Raw genomic sequence first — 16396 nt, 5'->3', positions numbered from 1 at the left:
AGACAAACACTGATACCCATTAAAACAGACACACATTTACACCAAGTAACAAAGACATAGACTGATACCCAGTTACACTGACACACACTGACACCAAGTAACAACGTCTAACACATACACACACTGTCACCAAGTAACAAAGACATACACTGACACCCAGTAACAAAGACATACACTGACACCAAGTCACAAAGACATGCACTGACACCCAGACAAAAAGACACACACTGACACCGAATAACAAAGACATACACTGTTACCCAGTAACACAGACACACACTTACATCAAGCAACAAAGACATACACTGATACCCAGGAACACAGACACACACTTACACCAAGTAACAAAGACAGACACTGATACCCAGTAACACAGACACACACTTGCACCAAGTAACAAGGGCATACACTGATACCAAGTAAAAAAGACATACACTTACACCAAGTAACACAGACATACACTGACACCAAGTAACAAAGACATACACTGACACCCAGCAATACAGTTACACACTGACACCAGTAACAAAGACATACACTGACACCAAGTAACAAAGACATACACTGACACCAAGTAAAAAAGACATACACTGATACCCAGTAACACAGACACACACTTACACTAAGTAACAAAGACATACACTGATACCCAGTTACACTGACACAAACTTACACCAAGTAACAAAGACAAACACTGACACCAAGTCACAAAGACATACACTTACACCAAGGAACAAAGACATACACTGACACCAAGTAACAAAGGCATACACTGATACCCAGTAACACAGACACACATTTACACCAAGTAACAAAGACATACAAAGATACCCAGTAACCAAGACAAACACTGACACCAGGTAACACAGACATACGCTGACACCAGGTAACAAAGACATCCACTTACACCAAGTAACAAAGACATACATTGATACACAGTAACAAAGACATACATTGATACACAGTAACACAGACACGCACCGACACCCAGTAACAAAGACATACACTGATACCCAGTAACACTGACACGCACTGACACCCAGTAACAAAGACATACACTGACACCAAGTCACAAAGACATACACTGACACCAAGTAACAAAGACATACACTGATACCAAGTAACACAAACATACACTTACACCAAGTAACAAAGACATACACTGATACCCAGTAACACAGACACTCACTGACTCCCAGTAACAAAGACATAAACTGACACCAGGTCACAAAGACGTACACTGACACCAGGTAACACATACATTCACTGATACCCAGTAGCACAGACACACACTTACACCAAGTAACAAAGACAGACACTGATACCCAGTAACACAGACACACCCTTAAACCAAGTCACAAAGACATACACTGACACCCTGTAACAAAGATATACACTGACACCAAGTAACAAAGACATACACTGACACCAAGTAACAAAGAAATACACTGACACCAAGTAACAAAGACATACTCTGATACCCAGGAACACAGACACACATACACCAAGTAACAAAGACATACACTGATACCCAGTAACACAGACACACACATACACTAAGTAATGAAGACATACACTGACACAAAGTAACAAAGACATACACTTACACCAAGTAAGAAAGACATACACTGACACAAAGTAACAAAGACATACACTGATACCCAGTAACACAGACACACACTTACATCAAGTAACAAAGACATACACTGACACCAATTAACAAAGACATACACTGATACCAAGTAACACAGACACACCCTTACACCAAGTAACAAACGCGTACACTGACACCAAGTAACAAAGACATACACTGACACCAAGTAAAAATGACATACACTGGCACCAAGTAACAACGACATACACTGATACCCAGTATCACAGACACACACTTACACCAAGTAATAAAGACATACACAGATACCCAGTTGCACTGACACACACTTACACCAAGTAACACAGACACACACAGACACCAAGTATCAAAGACATACACTGATACCCAGTAACAAAGACACACACTTACACCAAGTAACAATGACATCCACAGACACCCAGTAACACAGACACGCAATGACACCCAGTCACAAAGACATACACTGACACCCAGTAAGAAAGACATACACTGATACCCAGTGACACAGACACGCACTGACACCCCGTAACAAAGACATACAATGACACCAAGTCACAAAGACATACACTGACACCAAGTAACAAAGAAATACAATGACACCAAGTAACAAAGACATACACTGATACCCAGTAACACAGACACACACTTACACCAAGTAACAAAGACATACACTGATACCCAGTAACACAGACACACACTTACACCAAGTAACACAGACATACACAGACACCAAGTAAAAAGACATACACTGACACCAAGTAACAAAGACATACACTGATACCCAGTAACACAGACACACACTTACACCAAGTAACAATGACATCCACAGACACCCAGTAACACAGACACGCACTGACACCCTGTCACAAAGACATACACTGACACCTAGTCACAAAGACATACACTGACACCAAGTAACAAAGACATACACTGATACCAAGTAACAAAGACATACACTGATACCCAGTAACACAGACACACAATGACACCAAGTAACAAAGACATACACTGATACCCAGTAACACAGACACACACTTACACCAAGTAACACAGACATACACAGACACCAAGTAAAAAGACATACACTGACACCAAGTAACAAAGACATACACTGATACCCAGTAACACAGACACACACTCACTCCAAGTAACAAAGACATACACTGATAGCCAGTTACACTGACACACACTTACACCAATTAACACAGACACACAATGACTCCAAGTAACAAAGACATATAATGATACCCAGTAACACAGACACACACTTACACCAAGTAACAAGGTCATACACTGATACTAAGTAAAAAAGACATACACTGACACCAAGTAACAAAGACATACACTGATACCCAGTAACACAGACACACACTTACACCAAGTAACAAAGACATGCACTGAAACCCAGTAACACAGACACACACTTACACCAAGTAACAAAGACATACACTGACACCAAGTCACAAAGACACACACTGACACCCAGTAACAAAGACATACACTGACTAAAAGTCTCAAAAACATACACTGATACCCAGTAACACAGACACACACTTACACCAAGTAACACAGACATACACTGACACCAAGTAACAAACACATGCACTGATACCCAGTAACACAGACACACACTTACACCAAGTAACAAAGACATACACTGACACCCAGTAACAAAGACATACACTGACACCCAGTAACACAGACACACATGGACACCAAGTGACAAAGACACACACTTACACCAAGTAACACAGACACACACTGACACCCAGTAACACAGATACACTTACACCAAGTAACACAGACATACACTGATAACCAGTAACAAAGACACACACTTATACCAAGTAACACAGACATACACTGATACCCTGTAACACAGAAACATACTTACACCACGTAACACAGACACACACATACACCAAGTAACAAAGACATACACTTACACCAAGTAACACAGACATACACTGACACCAAGTAACAAAGACATACAATTACACCAAGTAACAAAGACACACACTTACACCACGTAACAAAGATACACACTGGCACCAAGTAACAAAGACATGCACTGACACCCAGTAACACAGTCATACACTGACACCAAGTAACAAAGACATACAATTACACCAAGTAATAAAGACACACACTTACACCAAGTAACACAGATATACACTGACACTAAGTAACAAAGACATACACTGATAACCAGTAACACAGACACACACTTACACCAAGTAACGCATACATACACTGATAACCTGTGACACAGACACATACTTACACCAAGTAACACAGACACACACTGACACCAAGTAACAAAGACATGCACTTACAGCAAGTAACACAGACATACACTGACACAAAGTAACAAGGACATACAATTACACCAAGTAACAAAGACACACACTTACACCAAGTAACACAGATATACACTGGCACCAAGTAACAAAGACATGCACTGACACCCAGTAACACAGACACACACGGACACCAAGTAACAAAGAGACACACTTACACCAGGTAACACAGACACACACTGACCCCCAGTAACACAGACACAGACTGACACCCAGTTAGAAACACACACTGACCCCCATTAACACAGACACACACTGACCCCCAGTAACAAAGACATGCACTGATACCAAGTCACAAAGACACACACTTACACCAAGCATTTTGACATACAATGACACGAAGTAACAAAGACATACACTGAAACCCAGTAACACAGACACACACTTAAAACAAGTAACAAAGACATACAGTGACACCAAGTAACAAAGACACACACTGACACCCAGTAACAAAGACATACATTGACACCAAGTCACAAAGACATACATTGATACCCAGTGACACAGACACGCACTTACACCAAGTAACACAGACATACACTGACACCAAGTAACAAAGACATAAACTGACACCCAGTAACAAAGACATACACTGACACCCAGTAACACAGACACACACGGACACCAAGTAACAAAGACACACACTTACACCAAGTAACACAGACACACTCTGACACCCAGTAACACAGACACACTTTCACCAAGTAACACAGACATACACTGACACCAAGTAACAAAGACATACACTGATAACCAGTAACACAGACACATACTTACACCAAGTAACACAGACACACACTTACACCAAGTAACACAGACATACACTGACACCAAGTAACAACGACATACAATTACACCAAGTAACAAAGACACATACTTACACCATGTAACACAGATATACACTGGCACCAAGTAACAAAGACATGCACTGACACCCAGTCGCACAGACACACACGGACACCAAGTAACAAAGACACACACTTACACCAAGTAACACAGACACACACTGACACCCAGTAACACAGACACACGCTTACACCAAGTAACACAGACATACGCTGACATCAAGAAACAAAGACATACACTGATACCCAGTAACACAGACACACACTTACGCCAAGTAACACAGACATACACTGACACCAAGTGACAAAGACATAACATGATACCCAGGAACACAGACACACACTTACACCAAGTAACACAGACACACAGTTACACCAAGTAACAAAGACATACACTGATACCCAGTAACACAGACACACACTGACCCCCAGTTAGAAACACACATTGACCCCCAGTAACACAGACACACACTGACCCCCAGTAACACAGACATACACTGACAGCAAGTCACAAAGACACACAATGACACCCAGTAACAAAGACATACACTGACACCAAGTCACAAAGACATACACTGATACACAGACACACACTTACACCAAGTATCACAGACATACACTGACACCAAGTAACAAAGACATACACTGATACCCAGTATCACAGACACACACTAACACCAAGTAACAAAGACATACACTGACACCAAGTCACAAAGACACACACTGACACCCAGTAACAAAGACATACACTGACACCAAGTCACAAAGACATACACTGATACCCAGGAACACAGACAAACACTGACACCCAGTAACAAAGACATACACTGATACCAAGTCACAAAGACATACACTGATACCCAGTAACACAGACACACACTGACACCAAGTAACAAAGACATGCACTGACACCAAGTTACAAAGACATACACTGACACCAAGTAACAAAGACACACACTTACACCAAGTAACACAGACATACACTGTCACCAAGTAACAAAGACATACACTGACACCAGGTAACAAAGACATACACTTACACCAAGTAACATAGAAAGACAATTACACCAAGTAACAAAGACATACACTTACACCAAGTATTTTAACATACACTGACACCAAGTAACAAAGACATACACTGACACCAAGTCACAAAGACATACACTGATACACAGTAACACACACACACACTTACACCAAGTAACACAGACATACACTGACACCAAGTAACAAAGACATACACTGATACCCAGTAACACAGACACACACTTACACCAAGTAACAAAGACAGACACTGATACCCAGTAACACAGACACACACTTACACCAAGTAACAAAGATATACACTAACACACAGTAACAAAGACATGCACTGACACCCAGTAACACAGACACACACGGACACCAAGTAACAAAGACACACACTTACACCAAGTAACACAGACACACACTGACACCCAGTAACACAGACACACACTTACACAAAGTAACACAGACATACACTGACACCAAGTAACAAAGACATACAATGATACCCAGTAACACAGACACACACTTACACAAAGTAACACAGACATACACTGACACCAAGTAACAAAGACATACACTGATACCCAGGAACACAGACACACACTTACATCAAGTAACGCAGACACACACTTACACCAAGTAACAAAGACATACACTTACACCAAGTAACACAGACATACACTGACACCAAGTAACAAAGACATACAATTACACCAAGTAACAAAGACACACACTTACACCAAGTAACAAAGACAGACACTGATACCCAGTAACACAGACACAAACTTACACCAAGTAACAAAGACATACACTGACACCCAGTAACACAAACACACACACACTCACACCCAGTAACGCAGAGAAACACTAATAAACAGTAACAAAGACATACACTGACAACAAGTAACGCAGACACACACTGACACCCATTAACAAAGACATACACTGACACCAAGTCACAAAGACATACACTGATACCCAGCAACACAGACGCACACTGACACCAAGTAACAAAGACATACACTGACACCAAGTAACAAAGACATACACTTACAACAAGTAACAAAGACAGACAATTACACCAAGTAACAAAGACATACACTTACACCAAGTATTTTGACATACACTGACACCAAGTAACAAAGACAGACACTGATACCCAGTAACACGGACACACACTTACACCAAGTAACAAAGACGGACACTGACACCAAGTAACAAAGACATACACTGATACCCAGTAACACAGACACACACTGATACACAGTAACAGAGACACACACTTACACCAAGTAACAAAGACAGACACTGATACCCAGTAACACAGGCACACACTTACACCAAGTAACAAAGACATACACTGACACCCAGTAACAAAGACATACACTGACACCCAGTAACACAGACACACATGGACACCAAGTAACAAAGACACACACTTACAGCAAATAACACAGACACACACTGACACCCAGTAACACAGACACACATTTACACCAAGTAACACAGACATACACTGACACCAAGTAACAAAGACATACACTGATACCCAGTAACACAGACACACACTTACACCAAGTAACAAAGACATACACTTACACCAAGTAACAAAGACATACACTTACACCATGTAACACAGACATACACTGACACCAAGTAACAAAGACATACAATTACACCAAGTAACAAAGACACACACTTACACCAAGTAACACAGATATACATTGGAACCAATTAACAAAGACATGCACTGACACCCAGTAACACAGACACAACCTGACACCCAGTAACACAGACACACACTTACACCAAGTAACACAGACAAACAATGACACCAAGTAACAAAGACATACACTGATAACGAGTAACACAGACACACACTTACACCAAGTAACACAGACACACACTTACACCAAGTAACAAAGACGTACACTGACACCAAGTAACAAAGACATACATTGATGCCCAGTAACACAGACACACACTTACACTAAGTAACACAGACATACACTGACACCAAGTAACAAAGACAGACACTGATACCCAGTAACACAGACACACACTTACACCAAGTAACAAAGACATACACTGACACCAAGTCACAAAGACACACACTGACACCCAGTAACAAAGACATACACTGACACCAAGTCACAAAGACATACACTGATACCCAGTAACACAGACACACACTTACACCAAGTAACACAGACATACACTGTCTCCAAGTAACAAAGACATACACTGACACCAAGTAACAAAGACATGCACTTACACCAAGTAACATAGACAGACAATTACACCAAGTAACAAAGACATACACTAACACCAAGTATTTTAACATACACCGACACCAAGTAACAAAGACGCACACTGACACCAAGTCACAAAGACACACACTGACACCCAGTAACAAAGACATACACTGACACCAAGTCACAAAGACATACACTGATACACAGTAACACAGACACACACTTACACCAAGTAACACAGACATACACTGACACCAAGTTACAATGACATACACTGATACCCAGTAACACAGATACACACTTACACCAAGTAACAAAGACAGACACTGATACCCAGTAACACAGACAAACACTTACACCAAGTAACAAAGACATACACTGACACAGAGTAACAAAGACATACACTGACATCCAGTAACACAGACATACACGGACACCAAGTAACAAAGACACACACTTACACCAAGTAACACAGACACACACTGACACCCAGTAACAAAGACACACACTTACACCAAGTAACACAGACGTACACTGACACCAAGTAACAAAGACATACACTGATACCCAGTAACACAGACACACACTTACACCAAGTAACACAGACATACACTGGCACCAAGTAACAAAGACATACACTGATACCCAGGAACACAGACACACACTTACACCAAGTAATTCAGACATACACTTACACCAAGTAACAAAGACATACACTTACACCAAGTAACACAGACTGACACTGACACCAAGTAACAAAGACATACAATTACACCAAGTAACAAAGACAAGCACTTACACCAAGTAACACAGATATACTCTGGCAACAAGTAACAAAGACATGCACTGACACCCAGTAACACAGACACACACGGACACCAAGTAGCAAAGACACACACTTACCACAAGTAACACAGACACACAATGACACCCAGTAACACAGACACACACTTACACCAAGTAACACAGACATCCACTGACACCAAGTAACAAAGACATACACTGACACCCAGTAACACAGACACACATTTACATCAAGTAACACAGACATACACTGACACCAAGTAACAAAGACATACAATGATACCCAGGAACACAGACACACACTTACACCAAGTAACACAGACACACACTTACACCAAGTAACAAAGACATACACTTACACCAAGTAACACAGACATACACTGACACCAAGTAACAAAGACATACAATTACACCAAGTAACAAAGACACACATTTACACCAAGTAACAAAGACAGACACTGATACCCAGTAACACAGACACAAACTTCCACCAAGTAACAAAGACATACACTGAAACCCAGTAACACAAAAAAACACACACTCACACCCAGTAAGCCAGAGAAACACTAATAAACAGTAACAAAGACATACACTGACAACAAGTAACGCAGACACACACTGACACCCAGTAACAAAGACATACACTGACACCAAGTCACAAACACATACACTGATACCCAGCAACACAGACGCACACTGACACCAAGTAACAAAGACATACACTGACACCAAGTAACAAAGACATACACTTACAACAAGTAACAAAGACAGACAATTACACCAAGTAACAAAGACATACACTTACACCAAGTATTTTGACATACACTGATACCCAGTAACACGGACACTCACTTACACCAAGTAACAAAGACGTACACTGACACCAAGTAACAAAGACATACACTGATACCCAGTAACACAGACACACACTGATACCCAGTAACACAGACACACACTTACACCAAGTAACAAAGACAGACACTGATACCCAGTAACACAGACACACACTTACACCAAGTAACAAAGACATACACTGACACCCAGTAACAAAGACATACACTGACACCCAGTAACACAGACACACATGGACACCAAGTAACAAAGACACACACTTACAGCAAGTAACACAGACACACACTTACACCCAGTAACACAGACACACATTTACACCAAGTAACACAGACATACACTGACACCAAGTAACAAAGACATACACTGATACCCAGTAACACAGACACACACTTACACCAAGGAACAACGACATACATTGATACCCAGGAACACAGACACACACTTACACCAAGTAACACAGACGCACACTTACACCAAGTAACAAAGACATACACTTACACCAAGTAACACAGACATACACTGACACCAAGTAACAAAGACATACAATTACACCAAGTAACAAAGACACACACTTACACCAAGTAACACAGATATACATTGGCACCAAGTAACAAAGACATGCACTGACACCCAGTAACACAGACACACACGTACACTAAGTAACAAAGACACACACTTACTCCAAGTAACGCAGACATACACTGACACCAAGAAACAAAGACATACAATGATACCCAGTAACACAGACACACACTTACACCAAGTAACACAGACACACACTTACACCAAGTAACAAAGACGTACACTGACACCAAATAACAAAGACATGCACTGATACCCTGTAACACAGACACACACTGACACCAAGTCACAAAGAAACACACTGAAACCCAGTAACAAAGACATACACTGACACCAAGTCACAAAGACATACACTGATACACAGACACACACTTACACCAAGTAACAAAGACATACACTGACACCAAGTAACAAAGACATACACTGACACCCAGTATCACAGAAACACACTTACAACAAGTAACAAAGACATACACTGACACCCAGTAACAAAGACATACACTGACACCCAGTAACACAGACACACATGGACACCAAGTAACAAAGACACACACTTACAGCAAGTAACACAGACACACACTGACACCCAGTAACACAGACACACATTTACACCAAGTAACACAGACATACACTGACACCAAGTAACAAAGACATACACTGATACCCAGTAACAAAGACATACACTGACACCCAGTAACACAGACACACATGGACACCAAGTAACAAAGACACACACTTACAGCAAATAACACAGACACACACTGACACCCAGTAACACAGACACACATTTACACCAAGTAACACAGACATACACTGACACCAAGTAACAAAGACATACACTGATACCCAGTAACACAGACACACACTTACACCAAGTAACAAAGACATACACTTACACCAAGTAACAAAGACATACACTTACACCATGTAACACAGACATACACTGACACCAAGTAACAAAGACATACAATTACACCAAGTAACAAAGACACACACTTACACCAAGTAACACAGATATACATTGGAACCAATTAACAAAGACATGCACTGACACCCAGTAACACAGACACAACCTGACACCCAGTAACACAGACACACACTTACACCAAGTAACACAGACAAACAATGACACCAAGTAACAAAGACATACACTGATAACGAGTAACACAGACACACACTTACACCAAGTAACACAGACACACACTTACACCAAGTAACAAAGACGTACACTGACACCAAGTAACAAAGACATACATTGATGCCCAGTAACACAGACACACACTTACACTAAGTAACACAGACATACACTGACACCAAGTAACAAAGACAGACACTGATACCCAGTAACACAGACACACACTTACACCAAGTAACAAAGACATACACTGACACCAAGTCACAAAGACACACACTGACACCCAGTAACAAAGACATACACTGACACCAAGTCACAAAGACATACACTGATACCCAGTAACACAGACACACACTTACACCAAGTAACACAGACATACACTGTCTCCAAGTAACAAAGACATACACTGACACCAAGTAACAAAGACATGCACTTACACCAAGTAACATAGACAGACAATTACACCAAGTAACAAAGACATACACTAACACCAAGTATTTTAACATACACCGACACCAAGTAACAAAGACGCACACTGACACCAAGTCACAAAGACACACACTGACACCCAGTAACAAAGACATACACTGACACCAAGTCACAAAGACATACACTGATACACAGTAACACAGACACACACTTACACCAAGTAACACAGACATACACTGACACCAAGTTACAATGACATACACTGATACCCAGTAACACAGATACACACTTACACCAAGTAACAAAGACAGACACTGATACCCAGTAACACAGACAAACACTTACACCAAGTAACAAAGACATACACTGACACAGAGTAACAAAGACATACACTGACATCCAGTAACACAGACATACACGGACACCAAGTAACAAAGACACACACTTACACCAAGTAACACAGACACACACTGACACCCAGTAACAAAGACACACACTTACACCAAGTAACACAGACGTACACTGACACCAAGTAACAAAGACATACACTGATACCCAGTAACACAGACACACACTTACACCAAGTAACACAGACATACACTGGCACCAAGTAACAAAGACATACACTGATACCCAGGAACACAGACACACACTTACACCAAGTAATTCAGACATACACTTACACCAAGTAACAAAGACATACACTTACACCAAGTAACACAGACTGACACTGACACCAAGTAACAAAGACATACAATTACACCAAGTAACAAAGACAAGCACTTACACCAAGTAACACAGATATACTCTGGCAACAAGTAACAAAGACATGCACTGACACCCAGTAACACAGACACACACGGACACCAAGTAGCAAAGACACACACTTACCACAAGTAACACAGACACACAATGACACCCAGTAACACAGACACACACTTACACCAAGTAACACAGACATCCACTGACACCAAGTAACAAAGACATACACTGACACCCAGTAACACAGACACACATTTACATCAAGTAACACAGACATACACTGACACCAAGTAACAAAGACATACAATGATACCCAGGAACACAGACACACACTTACACCAAGTAACACAGACACACACTTACACCAAGTAACAAAGACATACACTTACACCAAGTAACACAGACATACACTGACACCAAGTAACAAAGACATACAATTACACCAAGTAACAAAGACACACATTTACACCAAGTAACAAAGACAGACACTGATACCCAGTAACACAGACACAAACTTCCACCAAGTAACAAAGACATACACTGAAACCCAGTAACACAAAAAAACACACACTCACACCCAGTAAGCCAGAGAAACACTAATAAACAGTAACAAAGACATACACTGACAACAAGTAACGCAGACACACACTGACACCCAGTAACAAAGACATACACTGACACCAAGTCACAAACACATACACTGATACCCAGCAACACAGACGCACACTGACACCAAGTAACAAAGACATACACTGACACCAAGTAACAAAGACATACACTTACAACAAGTAACAAAGACAGACAATTACACCAAGTAACAAAGACATACACTTACACCAAGTATTTTGACATACACTGATACCCAGTAACACGGACACTCACTTACACCAAGTAACAAAGACGTACACTGACACCAAGTAACAAAGACATACACTGATACCCAGTAACACAGACACACACTGATACCCAGTAACACAGACACACACTTACACCAAGTAACAAAGACAGACACTGATACCCAGTAACACAGACACACACTTACACCAAGTAACAAAGACATACACTGACACCCAGTAACAAAGACATACACTGACACCCAGTAACACAGACACACATGGACACCAAGTAACAAAGACACACACTTACAGCAAGTAACACAGACACACACTTACACCCAGTAACACAGACACACATTTACACCAAGTAACACAGACATACACTGACACCAAGTAACAAAGACATACACTGATACCCAGTAACACAGACACACACTTACACCAAGGAACAACGACATACATTGATACCCAGGAACACAGACACACACTTACACCAAGTAACACAGACGCACACTTACACCAAGTAACAAAGACATACACTTACACCAAGTAACACAGACATACACTGACACCAAGTAACAAAGACATACAATTACACCAAGTAACAAAGACACACACTTACACCAAGTAACACAGATATACATTGGCACCAAGTAACAAAGACATGCACTGACACCCAGTAACACAGACACACACGTACACTAAGTAACAAAGACACACACTTACTCCAAGTAACGCAGACATACACTGACACCAAGAAACAAAGACATACAATGATACCCAGTAACACAGACACACACTTACACCAAGTAACACAGACACACACTTACACCAAGTAACAAAGACGTACACTGACACCAAATAACAAAGACATGCACTGATACCCTGTAACACAGACACACACTGACACCAAGTCACAAAGAAACACACTGAAACCCAGTAACAAAGACATACACTGACACCAAGTCACAAAGACATACACTGATACACAGACACACACTTACACCAAGTAACAAAGACATACACTGACACCAAGTAACAAAGACATACACTGACACCCAGTATCACAGAAACACACTTACAACAAGTAACAAAGACATACACTGACACCCAGTAACAAAGACATACACTGACACCCAGTAACACAGACACACATGGACACCAAGTAACAAAGACACACACTTACAGCAAGTAACACAGACACACACTGACACCCAGTAACACAGACACACATTTACACCAAGTAACACAGACATACACTGACACCAAGTAACAAAGACATACACTGATACCCAGGCACACAGACACACACTTACACCAAGTAACACAGACGCACACTTACACCAAGTAACAAAGACATACACTTACACCAAGTAACACAGACATACACTGACACCAAGTAACAAAGACATACAATTACACCAAGTAACAAAGACACACACTTACACCAAGTAACACAGATATACATTGGCACCAAGTAACAAAGACATGCACTGACACCCAGTAACACAGACACACACGTACACTAAGTAACAAAGACACACACTTACACCAAGTAACACAGACACAAAATGACACCCAGTAACACAGACACACACTTACTCCAAGTAACACAGACATACACTGACACCAAGAAACAAAGACATACACTGATGCCCAGTAACATAGACACAAACTTACACCAAGTAACGCAGACACACACTGACACCCAGTAACACAAGCAAACACACTGACACCAAGTAACAAAGACAGACACTGCTGCCCAGTAACACAGACACACACGGACACCAAGTAACAAAGACACACACTTACACCAAGTAGCACAGACACACACTGACACCCAGTAACACAAACAAACACACACTGACACCCAGTAACACAGAGAAACACTGATACACAGTAACAAAGACATACACTGACACCAAGTAACACAGACACACACTGACACCCATTAAAATAGACATGCACTGACACAAAGTAACAAAGACATACACTTACACCAAGTAACAAAGACACACACTTACACCAAGTAACACAGACATGCACTTACACCAAGTATTTTGACATAAACTGACACCAAGTAACAAAGACATACACTGATACCCAGTAACATAGACACACACTTCCACCAAGTAACAAAGACATACACTGATACCCAGTAACACAGACACACACTTACACCAAGTAACACAGACATGCACTTACACCAAGTATTTTGTCATAAGCTGACACCAAGTAACACAGACATACACTGACACCAAGTAACAAAGACATGCACTGATACCCAGTAGCACAGACACACACTTACACCAAATAACACAGACATACACTGACACCAAGTAACAAAGACATACACTGATACCCAGTAACACAGATACACACTGGGAGGCACATTGGCACAGTGGTTAGCAGCCTCACAGCTCCAGGGTCCCGGGCTCGATTCTGGGTACAGCCTGTGCGGAGTTTGCAAGTTCTCCCTGTGTCTGCGTGGGTTTCCTCCGGGTGCTCCGGGTTCCTCCCACATGCCAAAGACTTGCAGGTTGATAGGTTAATTGGCCATCATAAATTGCCCCTCGTATAGGTAGGTGGTAGGGAAATATATAGGGATAGGTGGGGATGTGATAGGAATACGGGATTAGTGTAGGATTAGTATAAATGGGTTGTTGATGGTCGGCACAGACTCGGTGGGCCGAAGGGCCTGTTTAAGTGCTGTATCTCTAAACTAAATTAAATACTGTCACCTAGTGTCACTGACACCCAGTAACACAAACAAACACACACTGACACCCAGTCACACAGAGAAACACTGATACACTGACACCAAGTAACACAGACACACACTGACACCCGGTAACAAAGACATACACTGATACT

This window comes from Heterodontus francisci, unplaced genomic scaffold (assembly GCF_036365525.1).
Source record: "Heterodontus francisci isolate sHetFra1 unplaced genomic scaffold, sHetFra1.hap1 HAP1_SCAFFOLD_49_2, whole genome shotgun sequence".
NCBI classification, from domain to species: Eukaryota; Metazoa; Chordata; class Chondrichthyes; order Heterodontiformes; family Heterodontidae; genus Heterodontus; species Heterodontus francisci.
Note: the sequence above shows the minus strand (reverse complement) of the source record.